Consider the following 15,778-nt stretch of genomic DNA (forward strand, 5'->3'; position numbering starts at 1 on the left):
TCCTTCATTGCTGGTGGGAATGCAAACTAGTACAGCCACTTTGGAAATCTATCTGGCGCTATCTCAGGAAACTGGGAATAGGGTTTCCTCAAGGCTCAGCTATTCCACTCCTTGGAATATACCCAGAAGATGCTCCAACACACAACAAGAATATTGAATGAGCTTTTACTAAACTTATTGCCCTTAGAGTCACCGCTTTGTAAGGAGAGATTGTCATGCTATGCTCACCACTCAGTGTGCTTTGGATAGCAAGCATGCACTGTTGGTTATAACAGCCACCATTTTTAATCTTTTCCTTAAGAATAGGAAGCTAGCTGTTTGGTATTTTTATTAGTTTGTAGCAAATGTCTAACATGTGAGTACCCTTCGTTCCATCCTCAGCACCACTTAAACCCAAGTGTACTAGTACATACCTGTAATCCCGACACTAAGAAGACAAGATGGTCAAGAAGTTAGAAGTCATCACTGGATATATGACAAGCATTTCATGGCCAGGCTGGGAAATGTGAGATGCTCTGTCTCAGGGAAAAATAAATAAATACATACATTAGAAACTTAAAAAGCAGCAATTGGGGAAAAAAAAGTTGTCAGTTTATTTTACACTACTAAAACCAAGTTTATTTGTTACTATATAGAGAAAAATATTGTTTTTTATTATTAATACCTCATTCTTTGCATAGTTAACCAAGAAAGACATAAGCTCTGGACTCTAATAACATGCCTCACAGGCATATGGAGTTGAATCCAAACCTAAAGCACTTGAGCGGGACAAAAAGGAAAATGAATTAGAAAAGTTGTAACTGTGTTTAATAGAGTTGAAGGCTCACACAATAGCATTTTAGAGAACCTACGGCCCATACATTTTTCTAATTCAGCGAGGCAGGCCAGATGAGCTTCAGGGTATAATGAACCTGTGGCTAAAGTATACATTAGGCACTGAGTTCTGGTCTCAGACACCTGCTAACTCGCCATATTACAGGGCCATGATCTGTTTCTCTGGATCTGTTACTCATCAACAAAAAGAATATGTGAATCCACTTAGAATTTTCATGTTGGTCATATTGGGTACCTTGGAAAAACTCATTTACTTCATAGCTGGCACCATTATTAGCAGTAAACAAAGTAGAGTTGTAAGTGCAAGTCATATGAAATATAAATGTTCCTATATTTAGTTCCAAACCTGTACACTAATTAAAAGCTGCTCAAATCCAAGCCATTAGTTTGTACACATTAACCAAAAGAAGGAAGAAAGTGATTCCTGCTTCAATAAACATAACAATATTTCTTTGAATTATTCATTTTTGATTACTCACCAATTTTTATCAAAATAGAAAACTAAGTATGGAGATATTACACCTCTTAGTATGGTTTTCTTAGAATAGCATGTCTTGCCTTTCAAGTAGGAAAAACTCTCTAGCCTGAAGTGTGAAGCCAAACCAAATTAGGAACAGTAAAGTAACATAAAACTGTAGAAAATAAGGCTTTCTTTCTATAATTACATTTTTACTTTCTCTATTAATCTTTCCCCTTAACTGAGCAAGACTGCTTAACCTTAACTACATTGATTTTTAAGTTTAAATTAAAAAAATTTTTTTACTTTAAATTAAACAATCTGTTATTTTATTTTTGGCTTAGTTTCTTTCTTAAGAACTACTTAATTTAGCAGACACAGTATTGAACAGAAAAGATGCTATTCAACATTAATTTCAAGCTTGGGTTTAGTGTGCCCTTAGCCTAATGTTAGTTTTTCTTAAAAACCAGTTTAAGTGCCACTCTCGCTTTGCTTTCAGTAAAAAGAAAACAAGTATCCACACTATCACAGTGTCATTGGATCTTCAAGAATTGTCATCTCTAATTTTTCTTAGTTAAAATTTATCCATATTGTGTAACATATGTTAAACAGAATAGTGTTGAACTTTATCACTATTTTCCACTGCTATTTCACCTTGAAAAATTTTTGCTGGATAGCTCTAGGTCAAATATTTGTCAATTTAATACTAGTTACCGTAAAATATACCAACTGTGGGAAAAGTCAAATTTAATAACATCATACAAAATATCAACGCTTCTAAATTTCAATTCCCCTTTTATTTGATGCATCAACTATGTATTTAATGGGAAAATGGAACCTATTGTAAAACTAGATAGGCAAATCAACTGGATCTTTCTTCCACATGAATTAGGCATTATTAGACAGACTAGTGGGTGCGTTCAACAACCAAGTGTGTACTGGGTAAGTGAGAATCTGGGGAAGGCAAGAGTACCAATAAGGAATAGACAAGATAGCATTCTGTTCAGCTAGCGGTTGCTATGCAGCAATAAAAACTTACTGAAAAACAAAAAATGAACTACATGAATTTCAAATTTTTTTCCACAATTGTAACTTGGGTAAAATGATTATTCTGACCAGACATATGTTATGAGTAACCAGTTTGTACTCTGGATTATTTTCCATTTATTACTAAACATACTTTGTTCTTGTATAGTGATGCTTGTTGCCATAGGTATTGGCTGTCCAGACAGATTTCTATGCATTTTTATTTTCTGTTAGATAAATGCTAATTATTAATATGGACAATATATGATTATATTATACTTTGATATTTGTTAGTTAGCTAATCACTTGTATTCCTTGAGAAATAAGATTGCTTTTGTAATAAGAAAATATAAATAAATACCTGGAGGAATATTTTTTAGTTATCCCCAAAGAAATAAAGTTTAAGCACTTCCTTTAAGAATTTTTAAATAATTAAGCTAATAATAAAATATTAGCTTATTTTATTCCAGATACAAAACTGACATGTACCATTACATGAGTTTTGGCTTACTTATTTAACTTTTAGATTTTGAAATGCTGTATTTAAGTTCTATAATATCATGTGGCTCACAGGGCCTAGCAGATATAGATATAAACCTTTATAAATAGGAACTTCTTGCTACATAAAGCAATGAACATAATTTTATGGCCATTCTTTTTGCTGGTTAATCATTTAATTTTTTTTCCTCTGATGCAATTGAAATATATTATCTCAGTCCGTATTCTCCTGGGAAACAAAACCAGAGAAGCACATGAGCCAAGAACACAAGTTTTACTCCCTAAACAAGTGCCTCGAATCAGAGGCACAGATCCCCAAGATCAAAAAGTAGATGCTCCATCTCCAGGAATAAGAGGACTTTTCCCTTTGCCCGCCTTCTTGTTCTCTTTGGCTCATCGGTGGATTGGTAATGCTCATCTGCACTGCTGTCCATAAGCCAATCCTTAACCTAATGATTACAGTGCTGATATCTTCTGCAAATGAACTAATAGACACACCCAAAACTGATGTGTTACCAGTGAATTTGTCGTGTCAAAACCCTTAGAAGTTGACACACACAAAACTAATCATCAAATATAATCATTTGTCATCACAGACAGGAGGCTTGAACATTAACTGTGAACATTAACTTGAAGCATTGGCATGCAGTACCTATAATGAGCTAGCTATTACTTCAAATAGAGGGGCAGGGGCATCAAAGGTTGTGACATATTTTGAGCCAAACAAAACATACACAAGAAATAATAAATGTTTCAATGAAAACTAGTGATGTAATTAATAGATTGTCATTGGCCACCAGCTGGGGTCAGCAACATTATCGCTAAAGAGTCAGACCCTGAGGGCTGAGGTGGCCAAGAGTGAGCAGGTGAAAAGGGAGGACAAGAGGAGGGAGAGACAAAAAAAAAAGAAAATAATAAAAGAAAATTTGGATGAAGAGAACCTCATAAACAGCTTAGACAGAGAGCAGCTAAGATGTCTAGAGTGGCTGGAATGTGGGAGGTGGTTGTTGAGACACAGCTGAGACACGGGCAGCAGCTTCCATGGATCTATGTTAAGTATAGGTTAGGTTTGTGTTTCTTCTAGGTATAGGTGATTAACTTACATGGCCTGACATCTGTTTCAAAGGGTCCCTCTGCTGACGCTGTAGTAGAAAAACTATAGGGAGATAGAAACACAGCCTGAGATTGAGTGCTGCGGGGTACGATGATGGGTTGCCAGACAAGGTGGCGGAAGTCGCAGGGTTACTTTTCTGGCAGATAGAATCTGCTTTAATTGCTAAAGATCTGAATGAGGGAAGTGAGAAGCAATAGAAAGAGAGATTTCTTGTAGGCTTTTTAAAAAGAAGCTCTTTGCCACGTCCGCTATCATTTGGCAGCTTTTCATCATCGTACCAAATGCTTGAAACAGCTACTTGCAAGGGAAGAGATTTATTTTCTTCACAGGTCTGCGAGTTCGAAGTCTAAACAACATAGTGCAGGCTCAGTGATGAGCTCTGTCTCTTGGCTCTGTCACCTCACGGCCTGATATCAACGGCAGGAGTGTGTTGTGGAGCAATCACTCTCATGTGAGTTACAAGCACAGATCACTACACGGTCTCAGTTTGTTCCTTTTAGATTAAAAACCCCCTTTCTCTGAAAGCACTGACCGTTTGCCCAAGGACTGAAGAGAGGCCCCAGCTTGTATGGATTCTATCACCTTTCAGTGGAGCTTCTCTGAGAGCCAAACCTTTTCTATGTGAACCTTGGTTGGGGTGGGGAATTAATTAAACCATAACCAAACCATAGCAGTAGGTAACACTAAGATGGGAAAATGTGGAGAAACGACTTTTGGTTAAGGAAGGAAAGTAAAGTGTTCTGCTTTGAAGCAAATCAAACCCACGGTGCTTTGTAGACATCCAGGAAGACGAAGGGATTAGATGCGTGATTTTAAAGTTGCTAAGGCATGCTGTGGTTAGAGTGTTGACACTGGAAGTAGTCAGCAGCTCAGGCATGGGAAATAAATGGGTCGGGGTGATACTACCTGGAAATAATGTGCAATTAAAAACCAAAGCAGGAGGGAAGTAAACACCTCAGGTCGTGATGGACTCTAAACTTAGCCACACAAGAAGAAAAGCAGCGAGGGGATTTGGCAAGGAATGTAGAACGGAAAGACTGGAACTGGAAGCCAAGGGCAGAGGTTGTGGAAGAAAGACGTGTCCCTTGGGTCTGTTGAATGCTGCTAAGGTCCAATGAGGTTATAAGTGTGGTTCGGAAAGATGACCATTGATGTTAGGATCCAGTCAGCCCCCCTCACAACATCAGAGGGGATAATCCCGATGAATGGCAAAGGAGAGGTGATTCAGCACTGAAAGGGTCATACAGAACAGCAAGTTTTGCTGTGAAGACAAAGAGTAGGCCAACAGCTGCAGGGCTGGGTGGATGTGGGTTTCCTCTTCTCGTTTTTGGCATTTGCCATTCTGACATTTCTTGGAGATGTGTTAGCTAAATATTCTCCTCAGCTTGTCCAAATTTTGGATTATTTTCCTCACTCTAGCATCTGATCTTCCCATACCTTTAGAACATTTACTTTAAGCAAAGAAATGCAATCATAAATATTTCTCGATGATTTTTTTAGACATAAATTATTTCGCATGATCTAAATGAAGTAGATAAATAATGTGCAGAACTCAAACTGCACATCTCTTGTCACTAAGAGCCAGAGGGGATAGAGCACACTAAGAAAAAAACGACCTTCCACATGATCAAACCTCATCTGAACACCCCAGGGTCTGCACTAGGTCCTCTGAGTACATATTATAGCTTCCAGTTTAGTGTTTCTGTTGGATTCCTAAGTGTGCAAATGAGTTGATTTCTGATTCTTGCACCATTTCTTAAGCTCTTTTCCTTCTTATTTCCACAATTCCAATGTGTTAATTTTTATTTTATTTTATTTTATTATTTTTATTGTTTTTTATTATTATCCTTTAGAAGCCTGTTAGTGAGAGACAGCAAGGGGGTATATCTAGATGGGAGGGGGGAAGTGAGAGGAGAGGGAGTGAAAACCATAATGGGGATATGTTATGTGATGAAAATAATAAAATTGTGTATACTCTTGCCTGGATACAGTGTGAAGACCTAACATCATATAGTGATATCACACCAAAAGTATAGTCTCTTACTGTAGGAAGAGTGCCCAATATGACAAATATTTTATACAGATTTACTTCCTTAGCCAATGCCATGGCTCACACCTGTCATCTCAGCACTCAGAGAGGCAAAGGCACATAGACATCTGTGAGTTCGAGGCCAGCTTGGTCTACAAAGAGGGGCCAGAACTGCCAATGCTACAGAGAGAAACACTGTCTTGAAAATAAAACAAACAAACAAACAAATGAACAGATGTACTTCCTTGAGAAAGCTAAATAATAAATTTTCTTTTTTTTAACAACACTTGTTATACTGTGTATTTCTTTTGTTAATTATTTTTTATTGAAAAATAAAATCATTCATATTGCATTTCAATTGCTATCCCATCCCGTGCATCCTCCCGTTCCTCCTCCCCTCCCGCTTTCACCCCATTCCCCTTCCCTATAACTGTGACTGAGGGGGACCTCCTCCCCTTGAATATGATGCTAAGGTATCAAGTTTTTTTCTTGGTAGTCTGCTATCTTTCCCCATTTTATGCCTTCACAGGAAGTACTCACTGATCATTTATGTTCAACTCAAAATGTGTGTTACATACAACCCACACTACAAAACAGTAAAAGGAAAGAAAAGGAATTGGAGTCATTCTCTGAGTCTCTCCAGCTCCAAAGAAACAAAAGTGGATGGATGGCCCTGAAGCTACTAAAGCCATAGAGCCCCTGTGTAATCAAAAAGGATGCCCAGAATCCGGACCACAACAGGAAGAGAGGGCTGGATGGAAAGTCACATAAGCATTACAGGGTTCTTCCATCTCAAGGAACCCTATACTATAGTGTAATGAAGACTCACATTGATGTTTAACATGTATATGCATATGCTTATACTGGGTACTTGGGTATATGTATTCCCATATGTACAATCATGCACATATGTATATACATGTATACTAACACATGTGTGCATAAAATTAAAAGTGTATGGGATTTTTTTTTGATTCCTTTTCTTTTTTGTTTAATTAATTTTTAAAATTTATTCACTTTACATCCCATTTGCAGCCCTCTCCCTTGCCTCCTCCCGGTCCCATCCTCCCTCCCTCTTCCCCCTCCCCTTCTTCCCCCTCCCCCTCTTCCCCCTCCCCTTCTTCCCCCTCCCCCTCTTCCCCCTCCCCATCTTCCCTAGTCCTCAAAAAGGGGGAGCCCTCCTCCCCTACCATCTGACCCCAGCCTCTCAAGTCTCATCAAGACTTCCTGCATCCTCTTCCACTGTGACCTGGCAAGATTGTTTTCCATGTAGGCATGATCAATGAACAGAGACCATGTGAGAGGCAGTCTCAGTTCTCCATATTAGGAGACCCACATGGAGACTGAGCTGTCTGTTGACTACATCTAAGCGAAGCATCAAAGTGTTCTTCATACGAGGTCCTTGGTTGGTGCATCAGTCTCTGCACCACCACCCCAGCCCAGATTTGTTGACTCTGTTGGTCTCCTTGTGAAGCTCCTGTTCCCTCTGGGTCCTTCTATCCCCCAACTCTTCTATAAGACTTTCAGTGCTCTGCCCAGTTTGGCTGTGAGTCTCAGCATCTGCATCTATCCCCTGTTAGGCAGAGTCTTTCAGAGAATGTCTACGGCAGGCACCAGTCCTTTTCCCTCTCTTCAGCCAATTCCAGTGTCTATTCTATCATAGTATATACTCATTATAAGCATATATTAGCCGTATAAACCAGGATAACAATACTACATCTCACAGACCTAAAGAAGCTAAATAACAAAAGGGGGTCGTGGAGAGGATGCGTAATTCTCATTCAGAAGAGCAAATAGAATAGATACCGAAAGTGGTTGAAGAGAGAGAACTAGACCAGAGGCTACCATAGGTGTCCTCTGATTTTCTTTTCTTTAGTCTCAGAAAAAAAAAAGAAAACAACAACAACTAGGGCATGGATAAAGTGAAAATGGCAAAGGCAGAGACTGCACACTTCCACTAGCTTGGCACAACGTTTTATCAAGCCTTTTCATCCCCAAAGCTGTGGTTTTTCTCTGTAAATAACAGGATTAGAGTTTCTTTGGATTTACCTTTATTCTAAATGCCTTGACTCTGAAAGTTATTTTAGAGAAATGAAAGGAATTAGTGTTTATAATGGAAAATAAAGACCTTTGCTACATGGTAGGGGTTTAGTGGCATGGATAAGGGTGCACTGCCTTTGGCCAGACTGTCTGGGTTAAAAATCTCAATTATACAACTGCTTGCTGAATGTTTGGGACAATTAATTGGTCTCACTGAGTTCCACTTTCTTCTTCTCTGAAGAGAGAATGGTAGCTGCATCACAGATCTGCGGTGAGCAGCAATTGGGTTGATCCTTAAAATGCCTTTTGGATGGTGCCTAGCACAAAATCAGTGCTCAATAATTTTAGACATTATTACCATTATCAATCTCACTATAACCAAGAAGGAGCATTAGGTAAAAATTAATTATGTAGTTTGTGTATTATAATAAATTTTATATAGTTTGTAAATGTTTAGTTACTCTCAGAATGGAAAAAGTATCAATAGTCTTAGAATGTAAACTAATTTTTGACTTGAGCCTCTCTGTACCTTTTCCATGACGTCTTAAATTTGTTCAAATTAAGACTCAGGCTTAGTCCACTTTGTTATTTTAAATTTTTAATTTCTTTGTATGTGCGGTGTGTGGTATGTGGTGTACGTATGTGTACACTTTGGTGTATGCTCACAGGCATGTAAGCATACTGGCACAGAAGTCAGAAGTCAATGTAGAACGTCTTCCTTCATTCTTTCCCACCTCATTACTTCACTGAGGCCGGAGCTCACCGACTTGGAAAGGCCAGCTGGCCAGCAGCCTTCAAAGAGTCTCTTGTTTCTGCCTCCACAGTGCTAGCCTCGCAGGGCTTTGCCACCATATACTTGGAACCCTAGCTCAAGTGCTCATTTAAGCACTGTAACGCTTTAGCATTACACAGCAAGCATTGTAATGACTGAGCCATCTTCCCAAATCCTGTCCAGCTTTAAATTTTCCCAACTTTTTCTACCCAGTGCCAAATCCCATCTTAGGCCTGAGGTAACACCACCACCTTCCTGGAGATTTTAAATAGCTCAATCACAAAGATCCTACAGTTAAAATGCACTAGCTGTCTTGATTAAGGCTCAGAGCCAGTTCCTTGATACGAGTAAGTTAGTATTTTTTTTTTCTGTAATCATGAGTATCCAAAAGCACCATCTGATTGCGCTAAAAATGTAAGTGTGCCTACAGGCGAGATACAGTCCTGCGCGCTTCCAGCACTTGAAGGCATTCTAAAGTCACACCATCTCCAGAACAGTGACTGTGTGTGCCAGCAGCATTCTAATTCCTTTGGCTACTACCTAAGAAGAAGCCCCTCCTGAGCATTTGCTTCTATCCTGAACCTTTTAGTTCATTCACCTTGCAGCAAATTGAATTAGTTGCACAAGACTGGGGCTCTAAGATCAGATCGAGCAAATAAATGGATAGTTGATGGAAGGAACTCATCAGTCCAAGACTGGGTACTTGTGATCATGCATAAGAACGTGCTGTTGTGACTTCTCCCAAGGGGATAGGGTGGTCAGGTGATCATCACAAAGAGAAATCAAGAGTCCAACATTTCTATCCATCTGGGCTCACAGATGTGACTTTGTGCCTTCAGGGTTTTAACTTTGAATCACTCCGGGATCCTAAGTGTCATTGTCATCCTTCCTCATTACTACTTCCGGGAAGCCCCTGGTAGCGTTTATTCAGGCAACATTGATTTCCTGATTTTTTCCCACTGCTCATTTCATAAAACCCACAACCTGCTCAATATAGCACTGAACCTGTGAGAAGCACCAAACTTGGACCTTTCCCTAAGATATACACACTCTTGCCCAAAGTGGAGATATTCACTGGGCTTCTGTAGAAAATAGAAATAGAACAAAATAGAAATAGAAAGCCATTTTTAAATTTACCAAGATCTAGAAAGTTCAGCTAAAACCTAGAACCAAGATCTATCAGATTCCTTTCTCAATTCAAATGATTGTCTTCAGGCTGGGTGCAGCCGTTGACTTGTGTGTGTATGGTTGTTTTTGTATCTGTTCACATCAGAACAAAAAGATGTGTTCAGAGTAGTCAAGCAGGTGGGAAAAGGCTGCAACTCTGATCCCTCCCTCCATTTTGCCCTAGTGCCATGTCACCAAGTCGCTGAGCCTTAGAGGGGAAATATTTACTCACTTACAGTGGAATGTCACCAGCACTGGCTGAGGATAGACACAGAAGCTGGGGCTGGCACTGCATCCTTCCTACCTCCTTGCGGGCTGACTGTACACAATGAGTAACAGGAAGAAAGGGAATTCCCAGGGGAACATACAAGGGTCTGTCTGAAACATAAGAACCAAAGTGTACTCTCCAATTATTTTGCATGTTAGGTTTTTTCTTCCCTTAAGGCCAGTCTTCAGATATTAGGAGAATATATTTAGACAGTTTCGCCCAGTTATCAGTTGCTAGCTAGTTCACACATTAGTACATTGCACTTGATACAAAAAAAAAAAAAAGCTTTTAAAATATTCCTTTCATATATAATGGTACAACAGTTCCCAATGTTTGGAAAACACCTCTACAACATAACAGCAGTTTGTGACTTTCTCATCTACACCCTTCACAGGCATTCTTGCAAACCATCTGGGACTCTATTAACATGTAAGTCATGTTCACTCAGCTAGTGATAAGACTTGCTGAGCATGAGAGCATCTCCCCTCAGGGAGTTGGAAAAGAGGGGGAAGGGATGGAGGGAGGGAGGGGAGGGACAGACAAACAGAGACAGAGAGACAGGAGAGAAAGAAAACAGACACAGACACAGAGAGAGAGAGAGAGAGAGAGAGAGGGAGGGAGGGAGGGAGGGAGATTACAGAGTGCAAGATCTCTAGACAGCCAAAATTAAAGAGACCAAAATCTTTTGTTCCATAAGAATCAAATTTCAAAAGCAAACTTTCTTAGAAGCATGGCTTCAAACTCCCATGTTGATTTTGGGGACATTCCCCTGGAACTGTCACAGCTAATCTCAGGCAGCATCAGCCAGCCTGTTAGATGCTGGTCACTGAACCTTTAAGCAGGGCATTCTGCTCCCGAAGGGTCCTGCACTCCATGCCCCTTACGTCTCTGTTTCCACTGAGCCTGCCACTTGGTGTCTCTTCCAACCACCATTCAAGGCATTCAAGCAATTACTTACACTAATTTCAACTATACTGGGACTTAGTCCAATCTTCAAAATGCACGGTTTCCTAAAAGAACCTCTTAATGTGTCATCAGAAGACTAATTGTCTATAAAAGAATAATTGTGCCATCCCAGGGTGCAGCACAAGTTTAATCTGAAACAACAAAAGCAAATTTAGCTCCCAAGCATAAAAAGCACAATTTTGGATCAGAATTTGACCCCACTGCCTTGTGAGAGTTGGATTCTAATGGAGAAACATAACATGGATCCTAATAAAATATGGGTTTAATTTTGCTACTTTCAGTTCACAGGAAGAAAGCAAGCATCTGGTGCCATCCCACATCTGTATGTGCTAAGTGGGCACATCAAGTTTTTCATTTCATGTAAGACATTGTGGAAACATTTTCTCCAGCCAGTAACAGAAAAGAGGGATCCCAGATTTGTGGCTGCAAAGTGACAAGTCAAAAGCCACTTGTCTTTCCCAGATAGTTGTATGAACTGCATCATGTTTAGGGCTGGGCTAGGGGCATCTAGTTGAAAGCCTTTAGATGGGGCACGCATTGCAATTGCCCAAGACCCCTCTGCTTTCTACTAATTATATTTGCTCAATTACACAGATAGTGTTGCATTTGTGATGAATTGGTTTGGGTGGAGGGAGGAATATTTACACAGACTCTAAGATAGAAGTAATATTCAATTACTACCTGTCAACTCAGGTGAATCACCCTGAAGCCTTGGAAAGCAACAAAGGCCTTTTCCACTAAAGAAGATGTTCCAGTTATGTCTAGAGGCCAAATGTGCATAGTTTTTCATAGTGTTTTGTTTTTGGAGCTATGCTTTTCTTTTGTTGTACATAGTATTTATTTTTTGCTTAGCCAGCAATCATCTCATGGAGAATTTGGGACGGACAAATGCAGAAATAAGGAAGAGTCTGCCATTTCCCCTGTGCTATGGAACCACAGTTATTGTGCAAACGTGTTTCTCCTAACTACTGTGCACATTTTTCTGGGTACTCATAGATTTCTAACGATGTGTGATGTTCCATCTCATCTTCAATATCTCTTCAGCAATTTGAATGTTCTACTGTTATGAGTGCTCACATGCTATGTCCTGTGCCGTTTCCCAGACATAGCAAAGCAACACAGTTCTAGATGACACTTTTTTTTTTATTTTAAACCCTCCTTCTTACCATAAATTTTCAGAACCAAGGATGTGAATAACTGAGGTTTTTCATAATTATTAATAGATTTGTATGAATATCGAAGCACTCTCAATGGCACATTTAGAGTGTCATCATAGACTTTGCTGAGCCTGGAAAGTTACCATTTCCCAAAGGTCTCTCAATAGAGTGCAAATAGGTAAATTACCCAACTAATGTTTTTACATTTGACCTCCTGCTACTCTTCATGTCCTCATTGCCTTTTTTTTTTTTTTAATTCAAGGAATTAAAAGTTCAATCAAACTTCTGAAGTTTACCAGTTCAACCACCTTGTTTAAATATTTGGAAATCAGAGACCAGAGATGTGAAATGAATTGGTAGTTGTATTGGTTTTGTTTTTCTTTTCAGCTTTATTGGTGGTGTGTCCCAAAATTCCAGTTCATAAGTTTCAGCTGATGGCACTAAGTCCAGATGACTGCCTATAAGGATGCCTCGTGTTCAGAAGTTCTTAGTCACCCTGTTGCAAGGAAGCCAGCTCTAATGAGCTCATTATGATGATCGCTGTACCCACAGCTTCAACTTTCTTTCATGTAGCCTATCGTTCCAGCCTTCAGACTGATTAGCATGATGTGTGTGTGCATGTGCTTGTGATGTGCACAGGCAAGCAAACATGCCCCCAGCATGAGTTTGTAATCAGAGGACAACATTTTGAGCTCAGTTCTCTCAATCTTTGTGTTGGTTCCAGGATAAAGCCCAGGTTGCCAGGCTTGAATAGTGAGCACTTTTAATGACTGAGCAATCCCACCAACCTCATGATTCTTGGGTTTCTTGACTCTACCTCACTTTGTTTTATCTTTTCTTTCTTGGACGGTGTCCCAAAAAATAAACACCATCTGATTTCAATACATTAGTAAGATGTAGTCCTCATTTCTGTCCAGCCCAACCATCCAATCTAAACAACAGGGATAACCTAAACCATGCTGTTTTCTCACCTTCTCTACTGCCTCGTACCTGAGCCTCTTTCGTCCTTTATATTTAACGATTATTTGCACGTTCATAGGATAGATGTTATCACCATTAGTAATCGCAGTGCCAGGTAGATGTAAAATTCAAACAGCCAGAGATTTTTTTACAACACTGGTTCTGTCACCTTCAGACAGTGGTCTCCTTCAAAATTGCCTACCAAGGTGGCAAGTTCTGCAAAGCATCCCCAGGGTTCCTTTTAGCAAAGGCAGGAGAACAGGTGTTGTGGCACTAAGCCCAGTGGTCTCCTGGGACACATGGCTCCTCATAGGGAAGAGCATTATATGTTCTTGTTGCCTCTGCTCAGGTAATAGTAGAAAAAAAGTCAACAGGAATAAACAGGTTGGGAACAGAAATAACTTCCTTTGTCAGTCTTTATCATTTAAATCTTGTTAATAAACTATTTCTTCCCTTTAATAACAAAAAATAAATTCATTGACCACCCCTGTCCTGGCCCTTTTCAGTTTCTATGAACCTCCTCACTGATCTGATCCACTAACTGGTCAGTTGAGCTCACAGGACACCTCATTTTTAATAACTTTGAACGTATGCTGAAGCGCCTTGCCTGGCCTCCTCATCCTATGTACCTTAAAAAGACCCTGAGCCATAAAACCCCAACCGCACTTTTCACATCCAAAACCAATAGATGCACAATGCTGGATTAAAAAAAATAAAAATAAAAATAAAATCATACAAACAAATGGCATTTTATTTTTGTTGTGTGTGTTTATAGCTTCTTTATGAGGAGAAATAGTCCAGTCATCTGAAGTGATTGATACGTAACACAACGTTCTTACAAACTAGAACACGATAATTTTTCATACAGCCTTCAAGCAGCTTACTAAAAGCTAGACTTCATCTCATAGGTAAAGGATGGTAGCTCAAAGGCATGCTTCATCTGCTTTTTCCTAGCTCTTATAGCTGTACTACTAAAAGCACACTTTAGAAAGGCTGCTTTAGAAAGAAAGAACAGATTTTCTTCTTAAATCCGTGCTTATACTCCTCTTTAGTAATGAAAGCTATATGATGTTATGACACTTAGGGCACGTCCCAGAAAGAACTGCATACCTTACATGTTTTTTGTAAATATACAAAAGCACAAAATAACGTGATAATTTTACTTCGTCCTTTACTTGAAAATAAAAGCAGTCCAATTAAAAAAACAAGTCCACCTGCAGCTGAGCATACCCTGTTAGGTTTCTTTATTAGAAGGGAAAGTAGTTTTTTTTTTTTTCAAATATAGCCCATCACCTCTTCACAAAGACCATGATTTTTTAGAACTCTCCTCTTCCTCTTATAAAAATCTGTCTCCCTTGGTCTGCTCAAATGTTCGTTAGTGGACAAAAAATGTGGCTGCATTTGTTAAAAGCAGAATAAAAAGAAAAAAATGTGTCTAGCTGCATCATATCCTATGCCACCTCCCCAGGACTCAGCATTTTTTGCTATGTAAATGTCTCTGGAGCGCCTTCCATTGTTTCCTGACCAAGTCATTAAAACAACCTCCCTTTGGTCTCCAAATGACAACTCGATAGGCAGATCCAACCGTTCTTTGCATTGTCCGTCTACCTAGCCATGAAATGTAGCCCATGCATCCTTGGGAATTTTCTGTGGGGTCTGTGGGATATAGTCTCCTTTTCATAAGACTAACTTAAGTATTATAACAAATTTGAAATATTTTTATAATCAAATGTGATATTATTTGATCAATATATACTATGTGGTAAATGAATATTTGCAAGTGACTAGTGCATAAGTTAGAAAATCATATCTGAATAAGAATATCCATACAGAAAGTAACATGACTCAATTAAGTTTAGCCAGAGCATTAAAATCACTGACATAATTACAGAATTCACATTGCAACACAATTTATTTTTGAGAAATTACCACATAACAAACTTTTGATATAATATGAAAGACTTTTCACTGGTAGTTTTGGGGCTGAGAGGTGGTTCTTAGGTATATACACAAGTGTGAGGACTTGAGTTTCAATTCCCTAGGACCTACAGAAAAGGTTGAATCCATAGTTCTGAAGTCTATATTCCAGTTTTCCTTCAGTGACGGGAAGGAGGCAGTAGCAAGAGATCACCAGGAGCTTGCAGGCCATTGAGCCTGGCTGATACAGAAGGAAACAATGTCACCATGCTTGAAACAAGTCAGGAGGTGAGGACTGATGTCTGAGGATGTCTTCTGACCTCCTTATGGTTTGTGTCCACGCGCGCGCATGCACACACACACACACACACACACGGGAATGGGGGAGACAGACTCGTGCCTGTGGACACATGCATGCATACATGCACATTTACATTTTAAAACAAAAAAAAGGGGTAGAAAAAGAAGAAACCTCATTTTTTTCCAAGTACACTTTTTGTGAGGCCAGATTTTCTTTCTAAGTGCCAACCCAAACAACGGGGAACACAGCTTGAATGCTGAAACAGAACAGAG

Source organism: Acomys russatus, chromosome 21 (genome assembly GCF_903995435.1).
Source record: "Acomys russatus chromosome 21, mAcoRus1.1, whole genome shotgun sequence".
Classification (NCBI taxonomy): Eukaryota; Metazoa; Chordata; class Mammalia; order Rodentia; family Muridae; genus Acomys; species Acomys russatus.